The sequence below is a fragment of the Hyperolius riggenbachi genome, chromosome 4 (assembly GCF_040937935.1).
Source record: "Hyperolius riggenbachi isolate aHypRig1 chromosome 4, aHypRig1.pri, whole genome shotgun sequence".
NCBI classification, from domain to species: domain Eukaryota; kingdom Metazoa; phylum Chordata; class Amphibia; order Anura; family Hyperoliidae; genus Hyperolius; species Hyperolius riggenbachi.
Window position 1 is genome coordinate 10,426,776 of NC_090649.1, and position 26,750 is coordinate 10,453,525.

Consider the following 26,750-nt stretch of genomic DNA (forward strand, 5'->3'; position numbering starts at 1 on the left):
GTTATGGGGTTTATATGCTATGACTCGGTAATCAGGAAGATGGGGTTAATCCCCAGGCAGGGAGGTATCTTGTCATTTGGTTACTGAAAAAGAATTTCTGGATATTCCTCAGTTTGTTTTGCTGCTGGAATGTAAGATGTCTGCAGCTGTGTGCGCTGCGCTGCTGCTGGTTCTGCTGTGTACAGCCAGGGCAGACGGAGGGGAGTCCACAGGTAAGCAATGCTGATCTTGTCACTCTCTCTCTCTCTCTGTCCATCCATCTCTACATGTCTGTCACTCTTACAATTAGGCATCTCTCCTAATCTGACACCTTCTCCTCCTCTCTCTCTACCTGTCTATTTATCTCTCTGTCTCTCTCTCTCTCTCTCTCTCCACTCAGTCTCTCTCTCTCTCTATATATATATATATACACCCATCTAGTATCTCTCTATCTTTGTATCCATTATCTATCTTATCTATCTATCTATCTATCTATCTATCTATCTATCTATCTATCTATCTATCCATCCATCCATCCATCCATCCCTCCCTCCCTCCCTCCCTCCCTCCCTCCATCCATCCATCCATCCATCCATCCATCCATCCATCCATCCATCCATCCATCCATTCATCCATCCATATATCTATCTATCTATCTATCTATCTATCTATCTATCTATCTATCTATCTATCTATCTATCTATCTATCTATCTATCTATCTATCTATCTATCTATCTATCTATCTATCTATCTATCTATCCCTGTATCCATCCATCCATCCATCCATCCATCCATCCATCTCTCTCTGTGTCAGTGACCTTAGTAGTGGGAATATGATCTCGGTGGTGGTCTCAGTGGTGGGGATATGATCTTGGTGACCTCAGTGGTGGGGATATGATCTTGGTGGTGACCTCAGTGGTGGAATATGATCTCGGTGGTGGTCTCAGTGGTGGGGATATGATCTTGGTGGTCTTGGCGTCTCTTCTCACATTCCCAGCGTCAGCAGTCAGGCAGGACTCTGGAGGAAGCGTCAGCTGATATCATCAGCTCTGGATACAGCTGCATTATACACACATTGACACGCCTGATGCATTAGGCTGGGAGACACAGTACAACAAGCTCCACCTCCTGATGCCCGTAAGTGACGCGCTTCGACTTCGAGTGGTTTCAGTTATGACCTCATGCAATTTCAATTTGATCGTAATTGGAATTACGACTGGAAACATATTTTCAATTTGAATTTGGATTACGAGTCAAAAATATGCGCTGTATTCAAAATTACATGAAGTCGTAATTATGACTGTCATTATATACATAATTAGTGGTGAATAGCCGAGCTCCCATATGAGCTAGAGACACCAAGTTGTCAGGTTAGGTGGGAAGTGAACAAGAGGAAAAATACAATTCAAAAAGTCCCTGTAGTTTTTGAGGAAATTGATGTTAAAGTTAGAGGGAAAAAGTCTATATTTAAATGCAGTAAAATGACAGATAATGTATCAACATGTATATAAATGTATTCGTTTTTTTATATCTGTTCAGAGTGTGGGAAATGAAAAAAAAAAAAAGACATGGGCCCTCCCGAGCCTCTGTAACCCCTTGTCCTCCATGCAGGCTGGGATAGCCAGAATTTGGAGCCACGGCCGCGCGGGGCTCCGCACCCTGAGCTATACCAGCCCCCATGGTCCATGGTATGGGGGCCCCTGGGGGAGAGGGGTGGCCACTCCTTCCCCTCCCACCGGAGCCCTTGTCCAATCCATAGACAAGGGGATTCATGGGGGCATCTGGGAGTCCCCATTTAAAAAGGGGACCGCCAGACACCAGCTCCCCTCCCCAGGCGAAATGACTATAGGGGGACATAGTACCCTTTATGCATTTCCACAAAGAGTTAGGTGAAATAAAAACACGACAACAAAAAAAGCCCTTTATTATTCTTAATTGACCAAGCAAAAACATCTTTAAATATGGTTCTACGGCTCCACGTAGGTCTATTAACAGACCCATGGGGATTCCCATTGGTCTGTTATTAGTGTGCAGCATAGTGTGCAGCAATTGTCACTATGGTTTCCTCCTCTCAGTCTACTGTGGCATACCGTGACATACTGTGCAGCAATTGTCACTGTGGTTTCCTCCTCTCAGTCTATGGCATACCGTGACATACTGTGCAGCAATTGTCACTGTGGTTTCCTCCTCTCAGTCTGTGGCATACCATGACATACTGTGCAGCAATTGTCACTGTGGTTTCCTCCTCTCAGTCTGTGGCATACCGTGACATACTGTACAGCAATTGTCACTGTGGTTTCCTCCTCTCAGTCTATGGCATACCGTGACATACTGTGCAGCAATTGTCACTGTGGTTTCCTCCTCTCAGTCTATGGCATACCGTGACATACTGTGCAGCAATTGTCACTGTGGTTTCCTCCTCAGTCTATGGAATACCGTGACATACTGTGCAGCAATTGTCACTGTGGTTTCCTCCTCTCAGTCTATGGCATACCGTGACATACTGTGCAGCAATTGTCACTGTGGTTAACTCCTCTCAGTCTATGGAATACCGTGACATACTGTGCAGCAATTGTCACTGTGGTTTTCTCCTCTCAGTCTATGGAATACCGTGACATACTGTGCAGCAATTGTCACTGTGGTTTCCTCCTCTCAGTCTATGGCATACCGTGACATACTGTGCAGCAATTGTCACTGTGGTTTCCTCCTCTCAGTCTGTGGCATACCGTGACGTACTGTGCAGCAATTGTCACTGTGGTTTCCTCCTCTCAGTCTATGGCATACCGTGACATACTGTGCAGCAATTGTCACTGTGGTTTCCTCCTCTCAGTCTATGGAATACCGTGACATACTGTGCAGCAATTGTCACTGTGGTTTCCTCCTCTCAGTCTATGGAATACCGTGACATACTGTGCAGCAATTGTCACTGTGGTTTCCTCCTCTCAGTCTATGGAATACCGTGACATACTGTGCAGCAATTGTCACTGTGGTTTCCTCCTCTCAGTCTATGGCATACCGTGACATACTGTGCAGCAATTGTCACTGTGGTTTCCTCCTCTCAGTCTATGGCATACCGTGACATACTGTGCAGCAATTGTCACTGTGGTTAACTCCTCTCAGTCTATGGAATACCGTGACATACTGTGCAGCAATTGTCACTGTGGTTTTCTCCTCTCAGTCTATGGAATACCGCGACATACTGTGCAGCAATTGTCACTGTGGTTTCCTCCTCTCAGTCTATGGCATACCGTGACATACTGTGCAGCAATTGTCACTGTGGTTTCCTCCTCTCAGTCTGTGGCATACCGTGACGTACTGTGCAGCAATTGTCACTGTGGTTTCCTCCTCTCAGTCTATGGCATACCGTGACATACTGTGCAGCAATTGTCACTGTGGTTTCCTCCTCTCAGTCTATGGAATACCGTGACATACTGTGCAGCAATTGTCACTGTGGTTTCCTCCTCTCAGTCTATGGAATACCGTGACATACTGTGCAGCAATTGTCACTGTGGTTTCCTCCTCTCAGTCTATGGAATACCGTGACATACTGTGCAGCAATTGTCACTGTGGTTTCCTCCTCTCAGTCTATGGCATACCGTGACATACTGTGCAGCAATTGTCACTGTGGTTTTCTCCTCTCAGTCTATGGCATACCGTGACATACTGTGCAGCAATTGTCACTGTGGTTTCCTCCTCTCAGTCTATAGAATACCGTGACATACTGTGCAGCAATTGTCACTGTGGTTTCCTCCTCTCAGTCTATAGAATACCGTGACATACTGTGCAGCAATTGTCACTGTGGTTTCCTCCTCTCAGTCTATAGAATACCATGACATACTGTGCAGCAATTGTCACTGTGGTTTCCTCCTCTCAGTCTATGGAATACCGTGACATACTGTGCAGCAATTGTCACTGTGGTTTCCTCCTCTCAGTCTATGGCATACCGTGACATACTGTGCAGCAATTGTCACTGTGGTTTCCTCCTCTCAGTCTATGGAATACCGTGACATACTGTGCAGCAATTGTCACTGTGGTTTCCTCCTCTCAGTCTATGGAATACCGTGACATACTGTGCAGCAATTGTCACTGTGGTTTCCTCCTCTCAGTCTATGGAATACCGTGACATACTGTGCAGCAATTGTCACTGTGGTTTCCTCCTCTCAGTCTATGGCATACCGTGACATACTGTGCATCAATTGTCACTGTGGTTTCCTCCTCTCAGTCTATGGCATACCGTGACATACTGTGCAGCAATTGTCACTGTGGTTTCCTCCTCTCAGTCTGTGGCATACCGTGACGTACTGTGCAGCAATTGTCACTGTGGTTTCCTCCTCTCAGTCTATGGCATACCGTGACATACTGTGCAGCAATTGTCACTGTGGTTTCTTCCTCTCAGTCTATGGAATACCGTGACATACTGTGCAGCAATTGTCACTGTGGTTTCCTCCTCTCAGTCTATGGAATACCGTGACATACTGTGCAGCAATTGTCACTGTGGTTTCCTCCTCTCAGTCTATGGAATACCGTGACATACTGTGCAGCAATTGTCACTGTGGTTTCCTCCTCTCAGTCTGTGGCATACCGTGACATACTGTGCAGCAATTGTCACTGTGGTTTCCTCCTCTCAGTCTATGGCATACCGTGACATACTGTGCAGCAATTGTCACTGTGGTTTCCTCCTCTCAGTCTGTGGCATACCGTGACATACTGTGCAGCAATTGTCACTGTGGTTTCCTCCTCTCAGTCTATGGCATACCGTGACATACTGTGCAGCAATTGTCACTGTGGTTTCCTCCTCTCAGTCTATGGAATACCGTGACATACTGTGCAGCAATTGTCACTGTGGTTTCCTCCTCTCAGTCTATGGCATACCGTGACATACTGTGCAGCAATTGTCACTGTGGTTTCCTCCTCTCAGTCTATGGCATACCGTGACATACTGTGCAGCAATTGTCACTGTGGTTTCCTCCTCTCAGTCTATGGCATACCGTGACATACTGTGCAGCAATTGTCACTGTGGTTTCCTCCTCTCAGTCTATGGAATACCGTGACATACTGTGCAGCAATTGTCACTGTGGTTTCCTCCTCTCAGTCTATGGAATACCGTGACATACTGTGCAGCAATTGTCACTGTGGTTTCCTCCTCTCAGTCTATGGAATACCGTGACATACTGTGCAGCAATTGTCACTGTGGTTTCCTCCTCTCAGTCTATGGCATACCGTGACATACTGTGCAGCAATTGTCACTGTGGTTTCCTCCTCTCAGTCTATGGAATACCGTGACATACTGTGCAGCAATTGTCACTGTGGTTTCCTCCTCTCAGTCTATGGCATACCGTGACATACTGTGCAGCAATTGTCACTGTGGTTTCCTCCTCTCAGTCTATGGCATACCGTGACATACTGTGCAGCAATTGTCACTGTGGTTTCCTCCTCTCAGTCTATGGAATACCGTGACATACTGTGCAGCAATTGTCACTGTGGTTTCCTCCTCTCAGTCTATGGAATACTGTGACATACTGTGCAGCAATTGTCACTGTGGTTTCCTCCTCTCAGTCTATGGAATACCGTGACATACTGTGCAGCAATTGTCACTGTGGTTTCCTCCTCTCAGTCTATGGCATACCGTGACATACTGTGCAGCAATTGTCACTGTGGTTTCCTCCTCTCAGTCTGTGGCATACCGTGACATACTGTGCAGTAATTGTCACTGTGGTTTCCTCCTCTCAGTCTATGGCATACCGTGACATACTGTGCAGCAATTGTCACTGTGGTTTCCTCCTCTCAGTCTATGGAATACCGTGACATACTGTGCAGCAATTGTCACTGTGGTTTCCTCCTCTCAGTCTATGGAATACCGTGACATACTGTGCAGCAATTGTCACTGTGGTTTCCTCCTCTCAGTCTATGGAATACCGTGACATACTGTGCAGCAATTGTCACTGTGGTTTCCTCCTCTCAGTCTATGGCATACCGTGACATACTGTGCAGCAATTGTCACTGTGGTTTCCTCCTCTCAGTCTATGGCATACCGTGACATACTGTGCAGCAATTGTCACTGTGGTTTCCTCCTCTCAGTCTATAGAATACCGTGACATACTGTGCAGCAATTGTCACTGTGGTTTCCTCCTCTCAGTCTATGGAATACCGTGACATACTGTGCAGCAATTGTCACTGTGGTTTCCTCCTCTCAGTCTATGGAATACCGTGACATATTGTGCAGCAATTGTCACTGTGGTTTCCTCCTCTCAGTCTGTGGCATACCGTGACATACTGTGCAGCAATTGTCACTGTGGTTTCCTCCTCTCAGTCTATGGCATACCGTGACATACTGTGCAGCAATTGTCACTGTGGTTTTCTCCTCTCAGTCTGTGGCATACCGTGACATACTGTGCAGCAATTGTCACTGTGGTTTTCTCCTCTCAGTCTATGGCATACCATGACATACTGTGCAGCAATTGTCACTGTGGTTTCCTCCTCTCAGTCTATGGAATACCGTGACATACTGTGCAGCAATTGTCACTGTGGTTTCCTCCTCTCAGTCTATGGAATACCGTGACATATTGTGCAGCAATTGTCACTGTGGTGTCCTCCTCTCAGTCTATGGCATACCGTGACATACTGTGCAGCAATTGTCACTGTGGTTTCCTCCTCTCAGTCTATGGAATACCGTGACATACTGTGCAGCAATTGTCACTGTGGTTTCCTCCTCTCAGTCTGTGGAATATCGTGACATACTGTGCAGCAATTGTCACTGTGGTTTTCTCCTCTCAGTCTGTGGCATACCGTGACATACTGTGCAGCAATTGTCACTGTGGTTTTCTCCTCTCAGTCTATGGCATACCGTGACATACTGTGCAGCAATTGTCACTGTGGTTTCCTCCTCTCAGTCTATGGAATACCGTGACATACTGTGCAGCAATTGTCACTGTGGTTTCCTCCTCTCAGTCTATGGCATACCGTGACATACTGTACCGCAATTGTCACTGTGGTTTCCTCCTCTCAGTCTATGGAATACCGTGACATACTGTGCAGCAATTGTCACTGTGGTTTTCTCCTCTCAGTCTATGGAATACCGTGACATACTGTGCAGCAATTGTCACTGTGGTTTCCTCCTCTCAGTCTATGGAATACCGTGACATACTGTGCAGCAATTGTCACTGTGGTTTCCTCCTCTCAGTCTATAGAATACCATGACATACTGTGCAGCAATTGTCACTGTGGTTTCCTCCTCTCAGTCTATGGAATACCGTGACATACTGTGCAGCAATTGTCACTGTGGTTTCCTCCTCTCAGTCTGTGGAATACCGTGACATACTGTGCAGCAATTGTCACTGTGGTTTCCTCCTCTCAGTCTATGGAATACCGTGACATACTGTGCAGCAATTGTCACTGTGGTTTCCTCCTCTCAGTCTATGGAATACTGTGACATACTGTGCAGCAATTGTCACTGTGGTTTCCTCCTCTCAGTCTATGGCATACCGTGACATACTGTGCAGCAATTGTCACTGTGGTTTCCTCCTCTCAGTCTATGGAATACCGTGACATACTGTGCAGCAATTGTCACTGTGGTTTCCTCCTCTCAGTCTATGGAATACCGTGACATACTGTGCAGCAATTGTCACTGTGGTTTCCTCCTCTCAGTCTATAGAATACCGTGACATACTGTGCAGCAATTGTCACTGTGGTTTCCTCCTCTCAGTCTATGGCATACGGTGACATACTGTGCAGCAATTGTCACTGTGGTTTCCTCCTCTCAGTCTATGGAATACCGTGACATACTGTGCAGCAATTGTCACTGTGGTTTCCTCCTCTCAGTCTATGGCATACCGTGACATACTGTGCAGCAATTGTCACTGTGGTTTCCTCCTCTCAGTCTATGGCATACCGTGACATACTGTGCAGCAATTGTCACTGTGGTTTCCTCCTCTCAGTCTATGGAATACCGTGACATACTGTGCAGCAATTGTCACTGTGGTTTCCTCCTCTCAGTCTATGGCATACCGTGACATACTGTGCAGCAATTGTCACTGTGGTTTCCTCCTCTCAGTCTATGGCATACCGTGACATACTGTGCAGCAATTGTCACTGTGGTTTCCTCCTCTCAGTCTATGGCATACCGTGACATACTGTGCAGCAATTGTCACTGTGGTTTCCTCCTCTCAGTCTATGGAATACCGTGACATACTGTGCAGCAATTGTCACTGTGGTTTCCTCCTCTCAGTCTATGGCATACCGTGACATACTGTGCAGCAATTGTCACTGTGGTTTCCTCCTCTCAGTCTATGGCATCCCGTGACATACTGTGCAGCAATTGTCACTGTGGTTTCCTCCTCTCAGTCTATGGCATACCGTGACATACTGTGCAGCAATTGTCACTGTGGTTTTCTCCTCTCAGTCTGTGGCATACCGTGACATACTGTGCAGCAATTGTCACTGTGGTTTCCTCCTCTCAGTCTATGGAATACCGTGACATACTGTGCAGCAATTGTCACTGTGGTTTTCTCCTCTCAGTCTATGGCATACTGTGACATACTGTGCAGCAATTGTCACTGTGGTTTCCTCCTCTCAGTCTTTGGCATACCGTGACATACTGTGCAGCAATTGTCACTGTGGTTTCCTCCTCTCAGTCTGTGGCATACCGTGACATACTGTGCAGCAATTGTCACTGTGGTTTTCTCCTCTCAGTCTATGGAATACCGTGACATACTGTGCAGCAATTGTCACTGTGGTTTCCTCCTCTCAGTCTTTGGCATACCGTGACATACTGTGCAGCAATTGTCACTGTGGTTTTCTCCTCTCAGTCTATGGAATACCGTGACATACTGTGCAGCAATTGTCACTGTGGTTTCCTCCTCTCAGTCTATGGAATACCGTGACATACTGTGCAGCAATTGTCACTGTGGTTTCCTCCTCTCAGTCTATGGAATACCGTGACATACTGTGCAGCAATTGTCACTGTGGTTTCCTCCTCTCAGTCTATGGCATACCGTGACATACTGTGCAGCAAATGTCACTGTGGTTTCCTCCTCTCAGTCTATGGAATACCGTGACATACTGTGCAGCAATTGTCACTGTGGTTTCCTCCTCTCAGTCTATGGCATACCGTGACATACTGTGCAGCAATTGTCACTGTGGTTTCCTCCTCTCAGTCTTTGGCATACCGTGACATACTGTGCAGCAATTGTCACTGTGGTTTCCTCCTCTCAGTCTATGGAATACCGTGACATACTGTGCAGCAATTGTCACTGTGGTTTCCTCCTCTCAGTCTATGGCATACCGTGACATACTGTGCAGCAATTGTCACTGTGGTTTCCTCCTCTCAGTCTATGGCATACCGTGACATACTGTGCAGCAATTGTCACTGTGGTTTCCTCCTCTCAGTCTATGGCATACCGTGACATACTGTGCAGCAATTGTCACTGTGGTTTCCTCCTCTCAGTCTATGGCATACCGTGACATACTGTGCAGCAATTGTCACTGTGGTTTCCTCCTCTCAGTCTGTGGCATACCGTGACATACTGTGCAGCAATTGTCACTGTGGTTTCCTCCTCTCAGTCTATGGCATACCGTGACATACTGTGCAGCAATTGTCACTGTGGTTTCCTCCTCTCAGTCTGTGGCATACCGTGACATACTGTGCAGCAATTGTCACTGTGGTTTCCTCCTCTCAGTCTACTGTGGCATACCGTGACATACTGTGCAGCAATTGTCACTGTGGTTTTCTCCTCTCAGTCTGTGGCATACCGTGACATACTGTGCAGCAATTGTCACTGTGGTTTCCTCCTCTCAGTCTGTGGAATATCGTGACATACTGTGCAGCAATTGTCACTGTGGTTTCCTCCTCTCAGTCTGTGGAATATCGTGACATACTGTGCAGCAATTGTCACTGTGGTTTCCTCCTCTCAGTCTGTGGCATACCGTGACATACTGTGCAGCAATTGTCACTGTGGTTTCCTCCTCTCAGTCTATGGAATACCGTGACATACTGTGCAGCAATTGTCACTGTGGTTTCCTCCTCTCAGTCTATGGCATACGGTGACATACTGTGCAGCAATTGTCACTGTGGTTTCCTCCTCTCAGTCTATGGCATACGGTGACATACTGTGCAGCAATTGTCACTGTGGTTTCCTCCTCTCAGTCTATGGAATACCGTGACATACTGTGCAGCAATTGTCACTGTGGTTTCCTCCTCTCAGTCTGTGGCATACCGTGACATACTGTGCAGCAATTGTCACTGTGGTTTCCTCCTCTCAGTCTATGGCATACCGTGACATACTGTGCAGCAATTGTCACTGTGGTTTCCTCCTCTCAGTCTATGGCATACCGTGACATACTGTGCAGCAATTGTCACTGTGGTTTCCTCCTCTCAGTCTGTGGCATACCGTGACATACTGTGCAGCAATTGTCACTGTGGTTTCCTCCTCTCAGTCTGTGGCATACCGTGACATACTGTGCAGCAATTGTCACTGTGGTTTCCTCCTCTCAGTCTATGGCATACCGTGACATACTGTGCAGAAATTGTCACTGTGGTTTCCTCCTCTCAGTCTATGGAATACCGTGACATACTGTGCAGCAATTGTCACTGTGGTTTCCTCCTCTCAGTCTATGGAATACCGTGACATACTGTGCAGCAATTGTCACTGTGGTTTCCTCCTCTCAGTCTATGGAATACTGTGACATACTGTGCAGCAATTGTCACTGTGGTTTCCTCCTCTCAGTCTATGGCATACCGTGACATACTGTGCAGCAATTGTCACTGTGGTTTCCTCCTCTCAGTCTATGGAATACCGTGACATACTGTGCAGCAATTGTCACTGTGGTTTCCTCCTCTCAGTCTATGGCATACCGTGACATACTGTGCAGCAATTGTCACTGTGGTTTCTTCCTCTCAGTCTATGGAATACCGTGACATACTGTGCAGCAATTGTCACTGTGGTTTCCTCCTCTCAGTCTATGGCATACCGTGACATACTGTGCAGCAATTGTCACTGTGGTTTCCTCCTCTCAGTCTATGGAATACCGTGACATACTGTGCAGCAATTGTCACTGTGGTTTTCTCCTCTCAGTCTGTGGAATACCGTGACATACTGTGCAGCAATTGTCACTGTGGTTTCCTCCTCTCAGTCTATGGAATACCGTGACATACTGTGCAGCAATTGTCACTGTGGTTTTCTCCTCTCAGTCTATGAAATACCGTGACATACTGTGCAGCAATTGTCACTGTGGTTTCCTCCTCTCAGTCTATGGAATACCGTGACATACTGTGCAGCAATTGTCACTGTGGTTTTCTCCTCTCAGTCTATGGAATACCGTGACATACTGTGCAGCAATTGTCACTGTGGTTTCCTCCTCTCAGTCTATGGCATACCGTGACATACTGTGCAGCAATTGTCACTGTGGTTTTCTCCTCTCAGTCTGTGGAATACCGTGACATACTGTGCAGCAATTGTCACTGTGGTTTCCTCCTCTCAGTCTATGGAATACCGTGACATACTGTGCAGCAATTGTCACTGTGGTTTCCTCCTCTCAGTCTATGGAATACCGTGACATACTGTGCAGCAATTGTCACTGTGGTTTCCTCCTCTCAGTCTATGGCATACCGTGACATACTGTGCATCAATTGTCACTGTGGTTTCCTCCTCTCAGTCTATGGCATACCGTGACATACTGTGCAGCAATTGTCACTGTGGTTTCCTCCTCTCAGTCTATGGAATACTGTGACATACTGTGCAGCAATTGTCACTGTGGTTTCCTCCTCTCAGTCTATGGAATACCGTGACATACTGTGCAGCAATTGTCACTGTGGTTTTCTCCTCTCAGTCTGTGGAATATCGTGACATACTGTGCAGCAATTGTCACTGTGGTTTTCTCCTCTCAGTCTGTGGCATATCGTGACATACTGTGCAGCAATTGTCACTGTGGTTTCCTCCTCTCAGTCTGTGGAATATCGTGACATACTGTGCAGCAATTGTCACTGTGGTTTCCTCCTCTCAGTCTGTGGAATATCGTGACATACTGTGCAGCAATTGTCACTGTGGTTTCCTCCTCTCAGTCTATGGCATACCGTGACATACTGTGCAGCAATTGTCACTGTGGTTTCCTCCTCTCAGTCTGTGGCATACCGTGACATACTGTGCAGCAATTGTCACTGTGGTTTCCTCCTCTCAGTCTATGGCATACCGTGACATACTGTGCAGCAATTGTCACTGTGGTTTCCTCCTCTCAGTCTATGGAATACCGTGACATACTGTGCAGCAATTGTCACTGTGGTTTTCTCCTCTCAGTCTGTGGCATACCGTGACATACTGTGCAGCAATTGTCACTGTGGTTTCCTCCTCTCAGTCTGTGGCATACCGTGACATACTGTGCAGCAATTGTCACTGTGGTTTTCTCCTCTCAGTCTGTGGCATACCGTGACATACTGTGCAGCAATTGTCACTGTGGTTTCCTCCTCTCAGTCTGTGGAATATCGTGACATACTGTGCAGCAATTGTCACTGTGGTTTCCTCCTCTCAGTCTGTGGAATATCGTGACATACTGTGCAGCAATTGTCACTGTGGTTTCCTCCTCTCAGTCTATGGCATACCGTGACATACTGTGCAGCAATTGTCACTGTGGTTTCCTCCTCTCAGTCTATGGCATACCGTGACATACTGTGCAGCAATTGTCACTGTGGTTTCCTCCTCTCAGTCTATGGCATACCGTGACATACTGTACAGCAATTGTCACTGTGGTTTCCTCCTCTCAGTCTATGGAATACCGTGACATACTGTGCAGCAATTGTCACTGTGGTTTCCTCCTCTCAGTCTATGGAATACCGTGACATATTGTGCAGCAATTGTCACTGTGGTGTCCTCCTCTCAGTCTATGGCATACCGTGACATACTGTGCAGCAATTGTCACTGTGGTTTTCTCCTCTCAGTCTATGGAATACCGTGACATACTGTGCAGCAATTGTCACTGTAGTTTTCTCCTCTCAGTCTGTGGAATACCGTGACATACTGTGCAGCAATTGTCACTGTGGTTTCCTCCTCTCAGTCTATGGAATACTGTGACATACTGTGCAGCAATTGTCACTGTGGTTTCCTCCTCTCAGTCTATGGAATACCGTGACATACTGTGCAGCAATTGTCACTGTGGTTTCCTCCTCTCAGTCTATGGAATACCGTGACATACTGTGCAGCAATTGTCACTGTGGTTTCCTCCTCTCAGTCTATGGCATACCGTGACATACTGTGCAGCAATTGTCACTGTGGTTTCTTCCTCTCAGTCTATGGAATACCGTGACATACTGTGCAGCAATTGTCACTGTGGTTTCCTCCTCTCAGTCTATGGCATACCGTGACATACTGTGCAGCAATTGTCACTGTGGTTTCCTCCTCTCAGTCTATGGAATACCGTGACATACTGTGCAGCAATTGTCACTGTGGTTTTCTCCTCTCAGTCTGTGGAATACCGTGACATACTGTGCAGCAATTGTCACTGTGGTTTCCTCCTCTCAGTCTATGGAATACCGTGACATACTGTGCAGCAATTGTCACTGTGGTTTTCTCCTCTCAGTCTATGAAATACCGTGACATACTGTGCAGCAATTGTCACTGTGGTTTCCTCCTCTCAGTCTATGGAATACCGTGACATACTGTGCAGCAATTGTCACTGTGGTTTCCTCCTCTCAGTCTATGGAATACCGTGACATACTGTGCAGCAATTGTCACTGTGGTTTCCTCCTCTCAGTCTATGGCATACCGTGACATACTGTGCAGCAATTGTCACTGTGGTTTCCTCCTCTCAGTCTATGGAATACTGTGACATACTGTGCAGCAATTGGCTCTGTTTGGACAACTGTTGAACGCAAAAGGAAAAGACATGCCTGGATGGAATCGAACCTGTAACCTTGCTGTTACCAGCCAGACGCACTAACCAATTGCACCACAGCCAGCCTAGCATTTAGCATTGTGAAACCATCCTCTGCTAGGCATGATTTCATTTTTGCACCTCACTCTATCGCATGGTCCATGGTCCAATCACAAAGCCCTGCACCCAGCATGTGTCTCATATGACTGTCTACAAGTAAGATTTAGGTTAGCAGTCTATTTAGTGTGTGTTTGGTGGTATGGTGGTGAGCATAGCTGTCTTCCATGTGGTTGGCCTGGGTTTGATCCCTGGACATGTCATGAATGTGAGTATGGTTTTGAAATACTACAGATCTCTGGGGAGAGAGAGAGAGAGAGAGGGAGAGAGGGAGAGAGGGAGAGAGGGAGGAGGAGGAGGAGGAGGACTGGCTGGCTGGCTGTGCTATTCATTTTAGGCATCTAGAGGGATAGAAACCCTTACAAACCTGAAACAGTAAAATTTCGGTTGGAGACACGAAATTCGTCATTACGGGAGTGAAATTTCGATTACGAAGGCATCTAGAGGGATAGAAACCTTTGCAAACTTTAAAATACTAAATTTCGTAATCGTAATTACGAAAATTTGCGTAATTTGCGAAAATTACGAAATTTCGATTACTGCTAAAATCGTAATTGTAGTAATTTCGCGAAATTTCGGAAATTCGTAATTAGGTCATTACGCTCATCCCTAGTGGCATACCGTGACATACTGTGCAGCAATTGTCACTGTGGTTTTCTCCTCTCAGTCTGTGGCATACCGTGACATACTGTGCAGCAATTGTCACTGTGGTTTCCTCCTCTCAGTCTGTGGAATATCGTGACATACTGTGCAGCAATTGTCACTGTGGTTTCCTCCTCTCAGTCTGTGGAATATCGTGACATACTGTGCAGCAATTGTCACTGTGGTTTCCTCCTCTCAGTCTATGGCATACCGTGACATACTGTGCAGCAATTGTCACATGGTTTCTTCTTCTCCCAGTAAAATAGAGTTTCCTCTCACCGTACATGGAGCTAAAATCTGGGATAAGGTCCAACAATTTGTTGAAGTGGGTTTCCCGGTATTCTGACTTCAGTTCTCCATTTGGTAACCTCCTCCCCGGGGTTGGTTATGACACCTCATGGACAGCGGAGATTCACTGATATGGTCACTTCAGGCGTATAGCAGAACCATGCCAGACGTCTGTATCTTGATTATCACATCCTCTTTTATTAGAGCAACAATACAGATGTGACGCTTGGAGATACATACATTGGTGAAGGTCAAAAAAAAGACCTCTGCAAAAGAGCTACCTCAGATTAGAGTTGGGCCGAACCTCCGATTTTAGGTTCGCGAACCCTGCCATAGACTTCAATGGGGAGGCGAACTTTCAAAGTTTTAAAAAATTCTATCAACTGGAAAAATGATAGAAAACATGTTTCAAAAGCTCTAATACCTGGAGCCACACCTAATTGAGTGAAATACACATCACTGCTGGAGGACCCGCCCACCCTCTCTCTCTCCTCCAAGCAAGGTCCTTTATACCATTTGCCTACCTACACTAATTAGTTATGGGACAGCTGCTACACTCTCTGCTAAGGAGATTTTAATACCTCCCTCCTCCCTCCTACCCGTTCCCTCCTCCCAGAGGGAGGAGGGTCTCTTCTGCCAGGGAATTATACTATTTTAAAAACCAGTATACATCATACCATAGCTGGGAATACATACATGAGTATACATCATACCATAGCTGGGAATCGAACCCAGATCTCACTGTGTGGTGGACACTGTCAGGAACCGGCCCGCGGCACGCCTGCGTATACGGTTCCCGACTGCGGGTTTGACCAGATTAAGCGGGGAACAGCCTTATTTAAGCTACAAACAAGGCTGGAACCCCTCAAAACACCTCTCACTGCCACCACTAGCGTTGCTAGACACTTCCACTCTGCTGTCGAGTCCTCAGCGCGCACTCCGCGTTTTCGTATTTGGGTCAGCTTTGCGCTTAGGCCAAATACGGGAACGCCACGCACCCACACACACACACAGTTGCAATCTTACACTGTCGTGAAGCAAAGACCCACTAACAGTCGTTCCGAACGATACTGTTAGCTACTCGCACTGGCGTTGTTCGTACGTTGGGTCAGCTGCGCGCTTAGGCCAACGTATGACAAACGCCCCCACACACAATGCAATTACAATTTCCTACGGTAGTGTTGCTCAAGCGTACAATTAGGCATGAACTTATACACGGTTACACTTCAGTCTCTTCTAGGCTATGAGGGTTAGTTTAGTACGGCAGAAGTCAAACTTATTAAATAATAATTTAATATTCTAGAAAAACATAGAACAGTGCAAAACTGAAGATATACAAAGAGATTACAAAAAAAACAAGTAAAAATAGTTACAAGATAAAATGTACAAAGATAACACACAAAGCGATTTTGCTTACCAAAATAAAGGGATCCCGATAGAAGAATCGTGGACTTTGGTGTGGACGGACACAGTCTGGCTAGACCAGGAGTTCACTAGCTTGGGCCAGGAGACCGGCTGCCACTACCGTCAGAAGAGAACTGCTTTGAGGTAGCTGTCCCCTGGTTTTTATAATGAAATATTCGCCTCGAGGCTGTAAGCCTGTGTGGACGGGGGGGAAGCTGGATTTAATTACATCCTCAGTCATAATTGGATTTCCAGAGATCCAACATCCACTATAGTCCACACACCCAACAAAAGACTTCCTTAGCCCAATTTCCCCAGGTTACAATGTCTTTACATCAAGAGATTGTTAAATGAGGCTTTTCAACTCCACCAATAATTCAATTTCCACAGGTAGAAAATGGTATCAAAAGGACTTCACCTCTTCAATAATTTCCAGTAGGCTGTCAAATACATTTCAAACATTCAGGTGTCAGCTTCCCCCTGCCCCCAAGACTCTAGCAGGCTTGCCTTGTCCCAATGGCTGACACCAGACTCAAAAGCCATGCCGACCAGCCTATTCTTCCTCAATTGGCAGGTAATTAGCAGTAGACACAGTTTCCCCTGCTGGACAATGGGGCAGAGGTAATGGACATCTACATACAGAATTACATTAGACAGACTTCAGTTTACTCTGGCCAGGTGACCAATTACTCCCAAGCCCAATACACATCTGAGGCATTATTCAGACAACATGGTCTGACCACCTGTATAGGCTTCACAGCAACTGTCTAATTAAGGGTTTCCTCATTAGAAGCAGACAATGATAGGTAATTTACACTTTATACGGAATTCCAGGAAGACTGGCTAACAGACAATCCCATATGTTACAGTCAAAAAATGAAGGAAATATGTTCCTGTTATCCTTAATATTATCAGCACCTCAATATATCTCCACAGACACGTCACCCTAAGCACTGTACCACTACAGAAGTAAGTGAAGCTAGCCTAAAATTTAACATTTATGCTCAATGCAATAGAACCATTAGGTTGCTTAAAGGAGAACTGTAGTGAGAGGTATATGGAGGCTGCCATATTGATTTCCTTTTAAGCTATACCAGTTGCCTGGCAGCCCTGCTGATCTATTTGGCTGCAGTAGTGTGAATCACACCAGAAACAAGCATGCAGCTAATTTTTCCTTTTAAATTAATACCAGTTGCCTGAATTGCCTGCTGATCCTGTGTCTCTAATACTTTTAGCCACAGCCCCTGAACAAGCATGCAGATCAGGTGCTCTGACTGAAGTCAGACTGGATTAGCTGCATGCTTGTTTCAGGGTGTGATTCAGCCACTATTGCAGTCACAAAGATCAGCTGGACTGCCAGGCAACTGGTATTGTTTACAGGAAACAGCCATATCACTCTCAGTTAAGGTTCACTTTAAAGGAGAACTGTAGTGAAAGGTATATGGAGGCTACCATATTGATTTCCTTTTAAGCAATACCAGTTACCTGGCTATCCTGCAGATCCTCTGCCTCCAATACTTTTAGCCCTAGACCCTGAACAAGCATGCAGCAGATCTGGTGTTTGACATTTTTGTAAGATCTGACAAGATTAGCTGCATGCTTGTTTCTGGTGTGATTCACACTACTGCAGCCAAATAGATCAGCAGGGCTGCCAGGCAACTGGTATAGCTTAAAAGGAAATCAATATGGCAGCCTCCATATACCTCTCACTACAGTTCTTCTTTAAGCAACCTAATGGTTCTATTGCATTGAGCATAAATGTTAAATTTTAGGCTAGCTTCACTTACTTCTGTAGTGGTACAGTGCTTAGGGTGACGTGCCCACCACACAGTGAGATCTGGGTTTGATTCCCAGCTATGGTATGATCTGGTGTTTGACATTTTTGTAAGATCTGACAAGATTAGCTGTATGCTTGTTTCTGGTGTGATTCACACTACTGCAGCCAAATAGATCAGCAGGGCTGCCAGGCAACTGGTATAGCTTAAAAGGAAATCAATATGGCAGCCTCCATATACCTCTCACTACAGTTCTCCTTTAAGCAACCTAATGGTTCTATTGCATTGAGCATAAATGTTAAATTTTAGGCTAGTTTAACTTACTTCTGTAGTGGTACAGTGCTTAGGGTGATGTGTCCACCACACAGTGAGATCTGGGTTCGATTCCCAGCTATGGTATGATGTATACTCATGTATGTATTCCCAGCTATGGTATGATGTACCAGCTATGGTATGATGTATACTGGTTTTTAAAATAGTATAATTCCCTGGCAGAAAGGGTAGAAGGGTAGAAGGGGAGGAAGGAATTAAAATCTCCCTAGCAGAGTGTGTAGCAGCTGTCCCATAATTAACCATCTTAGCGGTATGGACGAGCTCAGCTCGTCCATCACCGCCGATGGCTGCCGCTCAGGCCCTGCTGGGCCGATTTTGTTCAAATAAAGAGCAGCACACGCAGCCGGCACTTTGCCAGCCGCGTGTGCTGCCCGATCGCCGCCGCTCTGCGGCGATTCGCCGCGAGCAGCGGCGAAAGAGGGTCCCCCCAGCCGCCTGAGCCCAGCGTAGCCGGAACAAAAAGTTCCGGCCAGCGCTAAGGGCTGGATCGGAGGCGGCTGACGTCAGGACGTCGGCTGACGTCCATGACGTCACTCCGCTCGTCGCTATGGCGACGATCTAAACAAAACAAGGAAGGCCGCTCATTGCGGCCTTCCTTGTTTATTCTGGGCGCCGGAGGCGATCGGAAGAACGCCTCCGGAGCGCCCTCTAGTGGGCTTTCATGCAGCCAACTTTCAGTTGGCTGCATGAAATAGTTTTTTTTTAATTTAAAAAAAACCCTCCCGCAGCCGCCCTGGCGATCTTAATAGAACGCCAGGGTGGTTAATTAGTGTAGGCAGACAACTGAGTCAAATGGTATAAAGGACCTAGCTTGAAGGGAGGGTGGGCGGGTTCTCTAGCACTGAAAGCAGTGTGTTTGACAATAACATGTCTGCTGACAGTGAAATGGAGGCTAAAAATGTTGCTCAATACAGCATTATGGGGTGAATCGAACTTCCGCAAAAGTTCGCCTGATGCAGGCGAACGCGAACCCCCAAAGTTCGCCTGGAACCGTTCGCAGGCGAACCGTTCGGCCCAACTCTACCTCAGATATCTTTCCCAAAATGCCCTGCGGAGAATAACAGTCAACAGGAAGTAGGCTGAGAAACATTTACATAACGGAAACAAAGGCATTACAAAAAAGTATTTATACTCGCATATAAGCCGAGGTGCCCCCATTTCCCTCATAAACCAGGATAACGTGATTGACTCACATATAAGCCCCCTCCCCAGTATAGCCCCCTCCACAGTAGTCAGATGTGGCCCCAGTACAAGTCAGACCCCTCCCCATAGCCAAATGTGCCCCAGGATCATACAACTGTGTCTCAAGAAGCCACTAGATGGCGTCATAGATACGAGACACAGCGATTGCCACACAGGAAGAATCCCCAATCATTGCACCGCTGACACGTTGCTGCATGCTCCGCTCCACAAGCCAGGGACACAGGTAGACTTGGGGGGCACAGACACAGCAGGGTGCAAGATGTGCAAGATGGTAAGAGCAGGATCAATAGTACACAATCCTTACACTCCTCTGCCAGTAAAAAAAAACCTGCTCCACCATCCGTTCTGCTCCACTGACTCGCATATAAGCCGAGGGGGTAACTTTTCAGTACATTTTTTTTATGTTGAAAAATTAGGCTTATACATGAGTATACAAGGTAATTATACTTACCTGGGGCTTCATGAGGTCCGTGGGCTTCCTTGACATTCTCTCCGGCCGCACCGTTATCTTTTAATTAGCCCAGGTAATTGAGCCAGCCATGCTGCTCTGTGCATTGGCAGATCAGCCGCACACGCACCCGCCTCTGCGCTCCCGCAGTACTTCCCAGGCACAGAACGCTCCTGAGCACAGGAGTGGGGCCAACAACTGGTTGGATTACCAAGGCTGATTAGAAGACAATGGAGCAGCCTGCGAGGAAACCATGGACCTCATGGGGACGGAGTAAGCCCTGGGTAAGTATAACTATACCCTTTTTCTTGATTTCAGGTACCCTTTAACTGAACAAATGCAAGAGACATAACAACGGCATTACAGTGTTATATATTGAACCTCAGCTGAAGCAGAGCACCCTGGTTGCAGTCAGTGTTGGGCGAACAGTGTTCGCCACTGTTCGGGTTCTGCAGAACATCACCCTGTTCGGGTGATGTTCGAGTTTGGCCGAACACCTGATGGTGTTCGGCCAAACTGTTCGGCCGTACGGCCGAACTAAGAGCGCATGGCCGAACGTTACCCGAACGTTCGGCTAGCACTGTGATTGGCCGAACGGGTCACGTGTAGTGTTGGGCGAACATCTAGATGTTCGGGCCGAACATGGCCGCGATGTTCGGGTGTTCGAGCCGAACTCCGAACATAATGGAAGTCAATGGGGACCCGAACTTTCGTGCTTTGTAAAGCCTCCTTATATGCTACATACCCCAAATTTACAGGGTATATGCACCTTGACAGTGGGTACAAGAGGAAATTTTTTTTAGCAAAAAGAGCTTATAGTTTTTGAGAAAATCGATTTTAAAGTTTCAAAGGGAAAACTGTCTTCTAAATGCGGGAAATGTCTGTTTTCTTTGCACAGGTAACATGTTTTTTGTCGGCATGCAGTCATAAATGTAATACATATAACAGGTTCCAGGAAAAGGGACCGGTAACGCTAACCCAGCAGCAGCACACGTGATGGAACAGGAGGAGGGTGGCGCAGGAGGAGAAGGCCACGCTTTGAGACACAACAACCCAGGCCTTGCATGAGGACAAGAAGCGTGCGGATAGCAATTTGCGTTTTGTCGCCATGCAGTCATAAATGTAATACAGATGAGAGGTTCAATAAACAGGGACCGGAAACGCTAACCCATCACAGATGTTCATTGTTCATGTTACTTGGTTGGGGTCCGGGAGTGTTGCGTAGTCGTTTCCAATCCAGGATTGATTCATTTTAATTTGAGTCAGACGGTCTGCATTATCTGTGGAGAGGCGGATACGCCGATCTGTGACAATGCCTCCGGCAGCACTGAAACAGCGTTCCGACATAACGCTGGCTGCCGGGCAAGCCAGCACCTCTATTGCGTACATTGCCAGTTTGTGCCAGGTGTCTAGCTTCGATACCCAATAGTTGAAGGGTCCAGATGGATTGTTCAACACAGCTATGCCATCTGACATGTAGTCCTTCACCATCTTCTCCAGGCGATCGGTGTTGGAGGTGGATCTGCACGCTTGCTGTTCTGTGTGCTGCTGCATGGGTGTCAGAAAATTTTCCCACTCCAAGGACACTGCCGATACCATTCCCTTTTGGGCACTAGCTGCGGCTTGTGTTGTTTGCTGCCCTCCTGGTCGTCCTGGGTTTGCGGAAGTCAGTCTGTCGGCGAACAACTGGCTAGAGGAGGGGGAGGATGGCAATCTCCTCTTTAAAGTCTCCGCAAGGGCCTGCTGGTATTCTTCCATTTTGACCTGTCGGACTCTTTCTTCAAGCAGTTTTGGAACATTGTGTTTGTACCGTGGATCCAGAAGGGTATAAACCCAGTAATTGGTGTTGTCCAGAATGCGCACAATGCGTGGGTCGCGTTCAATGCAGTCCTAGGCCGAAGAGGTCATAGCCTAGGGTCACAAAAACCTGTTTATTTGGGCTATTTCAATGGTAGTGATGGTGACGTACATAAATCTCAGCCATGGCCGTTAGCAACGTCTGAATTTCACGAAATGTCTCATGCAGGTAGAAGACATATTGTTAGACTTGGATTCCAAAGATGGGGTCCCTACATCTCTGCAAACAGAGTTACAGGGGTCCAAAATTGGTAAAATCCCCCATAGGCTTTCATTGCCTCCCTATTTCACTTTCCAAAATCTCACATCTTTTCAAAGGGCAATGGCTCAGCGGTACCAAATTTTCTAGCATTGTAGGGACCCTTAGGGGGAACATGACTGGTGAGTTTCGGGCCCTTAGGCCAAAGAGGTCATAGCCTAGGGTCACAAAAACCTGTTTATTTGGGCTATTTCAATGGTAGTGATGGTGACGTACATAAATCTCAGCTATGGCCGTTAGCAACGTCTGAATTTCACGAAATGTCTCATGCAGGTAGAAGACATATTGTTAGACTTGGATTCCACAGATGGGGTCCCTACATCTCTGCAAACCAGAGTTACAGGGGTCCAAAATTGGTAAAATCCCCCATAGACTTTCATTGCCTCCCTATTTCACTTTCCAAAATCTCACATCTTTTCAAAGGGCAATGGCTCAGCAGTACCAAATTTTCTAGCATTGTAGGGACTCTTAGGGGGAACATGACTGGTGAGTTTCGGGCCCCTAGGCCAAAGAGGTTATAGCCTAGGGTCACAAAAACCTGTTTATTTGGGCTATTTCAATGGTAGTGATGGTGACGTACATAAATCTCAGCTATGGCCGTTAGCAACGTCTGAATTTCACGAAATGTCTCATGCAGTTAGAAGACATATTGTTAGACTTGGATTCTAAAGATGGGGTCCCTACATCTCTGCAAACCAGAGTTACAGGGGTCCAAAATTGGTAAAATCCCCCATAGACTTTCATTGCCTCCCTATTTCACTTTCCAAAATCTCACATCTTTTCAAAGGGCAATGGCTCAGCAGTACCAAATTTTCTAGCATTGTAGGGACCCTTAGGGGGAACATGACTGGTGAGTTTCGGGCCCCTAGGCCAAAGAGGTCATAGCCTAGGGTCACAAAAACCTGTTTATTTGGGCTATTTCAATGGTAGTGATGGTGACGTACATAAATCTCAGTTATGGCCGTTAGCAACGTCTGAATTTCACGAAATGTCTCATGCAGGTAGAAGACATATTGTTAGACTTGGATTCCAAAGATGGGGTCCCTACATCTCTGCAAACCAGAGTTACAGGGGTCCAAAATTGGTAAAATCCCCCATAGACTTTCATTGCCTCCCTATTTCACTTTCCAAAATCTCACATCTTTTCAAAGGGCAATGGCTCAGCAGTACCAAATTTTCTAGCATTGTAGGGACCCTTAGGGGGAACATGACTGGTGAGTTTCGGGCCCCTAGGCCAAAGAGGTCATAGCCTAGGGTCACAAAAACCTGTTTATTTGGGCTATTTCAATGGTAGTGATGGTGACGTACATAAATCTCAGCTATGGCCGTTAGCAACGTCTGAATTTCACGAAATGTCTCATGCAGGTAGAAGACATATTGTTAGACTTGGATTCCAAAGATGGGGTCCCTACATCTCTGCAAACCAGAGTTACAGGGGTCCAAAATTGGTAAAATCCCCCATAGACTTTAATTGCCTCCCTATTTCACTTTCCAAAATCTCACATCTTTTCAAAGGGCAATGGCTCAGCAGTACCAAATTTTCTAGCATTGTAGGGACCCTTAGGGGATCATGACTGGTGAGTTTTGCCACTGCTGAGCCATTGCCCTTTGAAATGGTGTGAGATTTTGGAACGGTAAATAGTAGGCCCAATGAAAGCCTATGGGGGATTTTACCAATTTTGGACCCCTGTAACTATGGTTTGCAGAGATGTAGGGACCCCATCTTTGGAATCCAAGTCTAACAATATGTCTTCTACCTGCATGAGACATTTCGTGAAATTCAGACGTTGCTAACGGCCATAGCTGAGATTTATGTACGTCACCATCACTACTATTGAAATAGCCCAAATAAACAGGTTTTTGTGACCCTAGGCTATGACCTCTTTGGCCTAGGGGCCCGAAACTCACCAGCCATGTTCCCCCTAAGGGTCCCTACAATGCTAGAAAATTTGGTACTGCTGAGCCATTGCCCTTTGAAAAGATGTGAGATTTTGGAAAGTGAAATAGGGAGGCAATGAAAGTCTATGGGGGATTTTACCAATTTTGGACCCCTGTAACTCTGGTTTGCAGAGATGTAGGGACCCCATCTTTGGAATCCAAGTCTAACAATATGTCTTCTACCTGCATGAGACATTTCGTGAAATTCAGACGTTGCTAACGGCCATGGCTGAGATTTATGTACGTCACCATCACTACCATTGAAATAGCCCAAATAAACAGGTTTTTGTGACCCTAGGCTATGACCTCTTCGGCCTAGGACTGCATTGAACGTGACCCACGCATTGTGCGCATTCTGGACAACACCAATTACTGGGTTTATACCCTTCTGGATCCACGGTACAAACACAATGTTCCAAAACTGCTTGAAGAAAGAGTCCGACAGGTCAAAATGGAAGAATACCAGCAGGCCCTTGTGGAGACTTTAAAGAGGAGATTGACATCCTCCCCCTCCTCTAGCCAGTTGTACGCCGACAGACTGACTTCCGCAAACCCAGGACGACCAGGAGGGCAGCAAACAACACAAGCCGCAGCTAGTGCCCAAAAGGGAATGGTATCGGCAGTGTCCTTGGAGTGGGAAAATTTTCTGACACCCATGCAGCAGCACACAGAACAGCAAGCGTGCAGATCCACCTCCAACACCGATCGCCTGGAGAAGATGGTCAAGGACTACATGTCAGATGGCATAGCTGTGTTGAACAATCCATCTGCACCCTTCAACTGTTGGGTATCGAAGCTAGACACCTGGCACAAACTGGCAATGTACGCAATAGAGGTGCTGGCTTGCCCGGCAGCCAGCGTTATGTCGGAACGCTGTTTTAGTGCTGCCGGAGGCATCGTCACAGATCGGCGTATCCGCCTCTCCACAGAAAATGAAGACCGTCTGACTCAAATTAAAATGAATCAATCCTGGATTGGAAACGACTACGCAACACTCCCGGACCCCAACCAAGTAACATGAACAATGAACATCTGTGATGGGTTAGCGTTTCCGGTCCCTGTTTATTGAACCTCTCATCTGTATTACATTTATGACTGCATGGCGACAAAACGCAAATTGCTATCCGCACGCTTCTTGTCCTCATGCAAGGCCTGGGTTGTTGTGTCTCACAAAGCGTGGCCTTCTCCTCCTGCGCCACCCTCCTCCTGTTCCATCACGTGTGCTGCTGCTGGGTTAGCGTTACCGGTCACTTTTCCTGGAACCTCTTATATGTATTACATTTATGACTGCATGCCGACAAAAAGCATGTTACCTGTGCAAAGAAAACAGACATTTCACGCATTTAGAAGACAGTTTTCCCTTTGAAACTTTAAAATCGATTTTCTCAAAAACTATAAGCTCTTTTTGCTAATTTTTTTTCCTCTTGTACCCACTCCCAAGGTGCACATACCCTGTAAATTTGGGGTATGTAGCATGTAAGGAGGCTTTACAAAGCACGAAAGTTCGGGTCCCCATTGACTTCCATTATGTTCGGAGTTCGGGTCGAACACCCGAACATCGCGGCCATGTTCGGCGAACGTTCGCGAACCCGAACATCTAGGTGTTCGCCCAACACTAGTTGCGGTATGTTTGGGGCGGTGCAGCAGGAAGTGAGCGTCATCCTCCAGTGTCCCCTGGTCACAGTGCTGGCACAGTCTGTTCCCCCGGGGTTGGTATGTGTTGATTGCTGCTCTTTGTTTCTAGATGATACTGGTGAGGAGATGGACAATCACTGTCGGAGGACGGGAGGAATGTGTCGGGAACAATGTGGCCGCTACCTACGGCCAAGTGGAAACTGTCGCAATGGACTGTGCTGCAGACCTGTCCTTGGATGACCCGAGGCCACCCGAGTGAGGATCATCCGAGTCACCAGAGGGGACACCTTCTAACGTTACACGACTTTCAGCTTAGAATCCCTATTCTGAAACTGGGCCTCCTGTTCCTTTCCCTCTTCAGTTTTCCTCTTTTGGGCCTGATGCACAGACCTTTATAAATAAAGATATGTATCTACTAAAAAGTGTAATTATTTGACTATTTTCCTCCTGAATTATTGAGCAGCTGCCCAAGGCCTGGGCCCTTGAGGTCTTTTCAGGACTACCTGTATATGTCCCTGCTACCTTCAGCTCCTTCCAGGAGAGCGGGGCTTCCTCCATCCTCTGCCAGGAGAGCGGGGCTTCCTCCATGCTTCTGCTATTCCTGTGTCTAAACTACAGCAGACACGGGTAATAGACAGCTATTCAAATAAATACATCAATAACATTTATTTGAGTGAGATGTGTATGTAGAATATACCTCATGACCAGGTGAGCACACGATACAAACACCTGAATACAGCCGAGCATGCAGCACAGACAGGAAGCAGCAAACCATGCCAAGCATGCTGGCTCAGGACTAATGCTAGGTACACACAATCAGGTTTTATGGTAGATTTCCTGCCAGATCGATTATATCCAACCTGTCCAATCTGATTTTGATCGATTCTTCGATCAATTTTGCACAGAAGTGAATGGAAAATCGATCAAAAAATCGATCGAAATCAGTTTGGAAAGGTTGGATATCGTGTGTACCTCTAGCATAAGGTAGCCAGTAATAAAGCACAACATCAGCAT

The 26,750-nt window shown here is 46.6% G+C and overlaps 1 long non-coding RNA gene across 1 annotated transcript; it reads left to right on the top strand.

Annotated features, from left to right (window-relative positions):
• Positions 1 to 26,158, top strand: LOC137570305 (uncharacterized). Its single transcript, XR_011030998.1, has 2 exons — positions 1 to 212; positions 25,846 to 26,158. It is a non-coding gene; the product is annotated as an uncharacterized lncRNA (long non-coding RNA).
• The last annotated feature ends 592 nt before the right edge of the window (positions 26,159 to 26,750 follow it).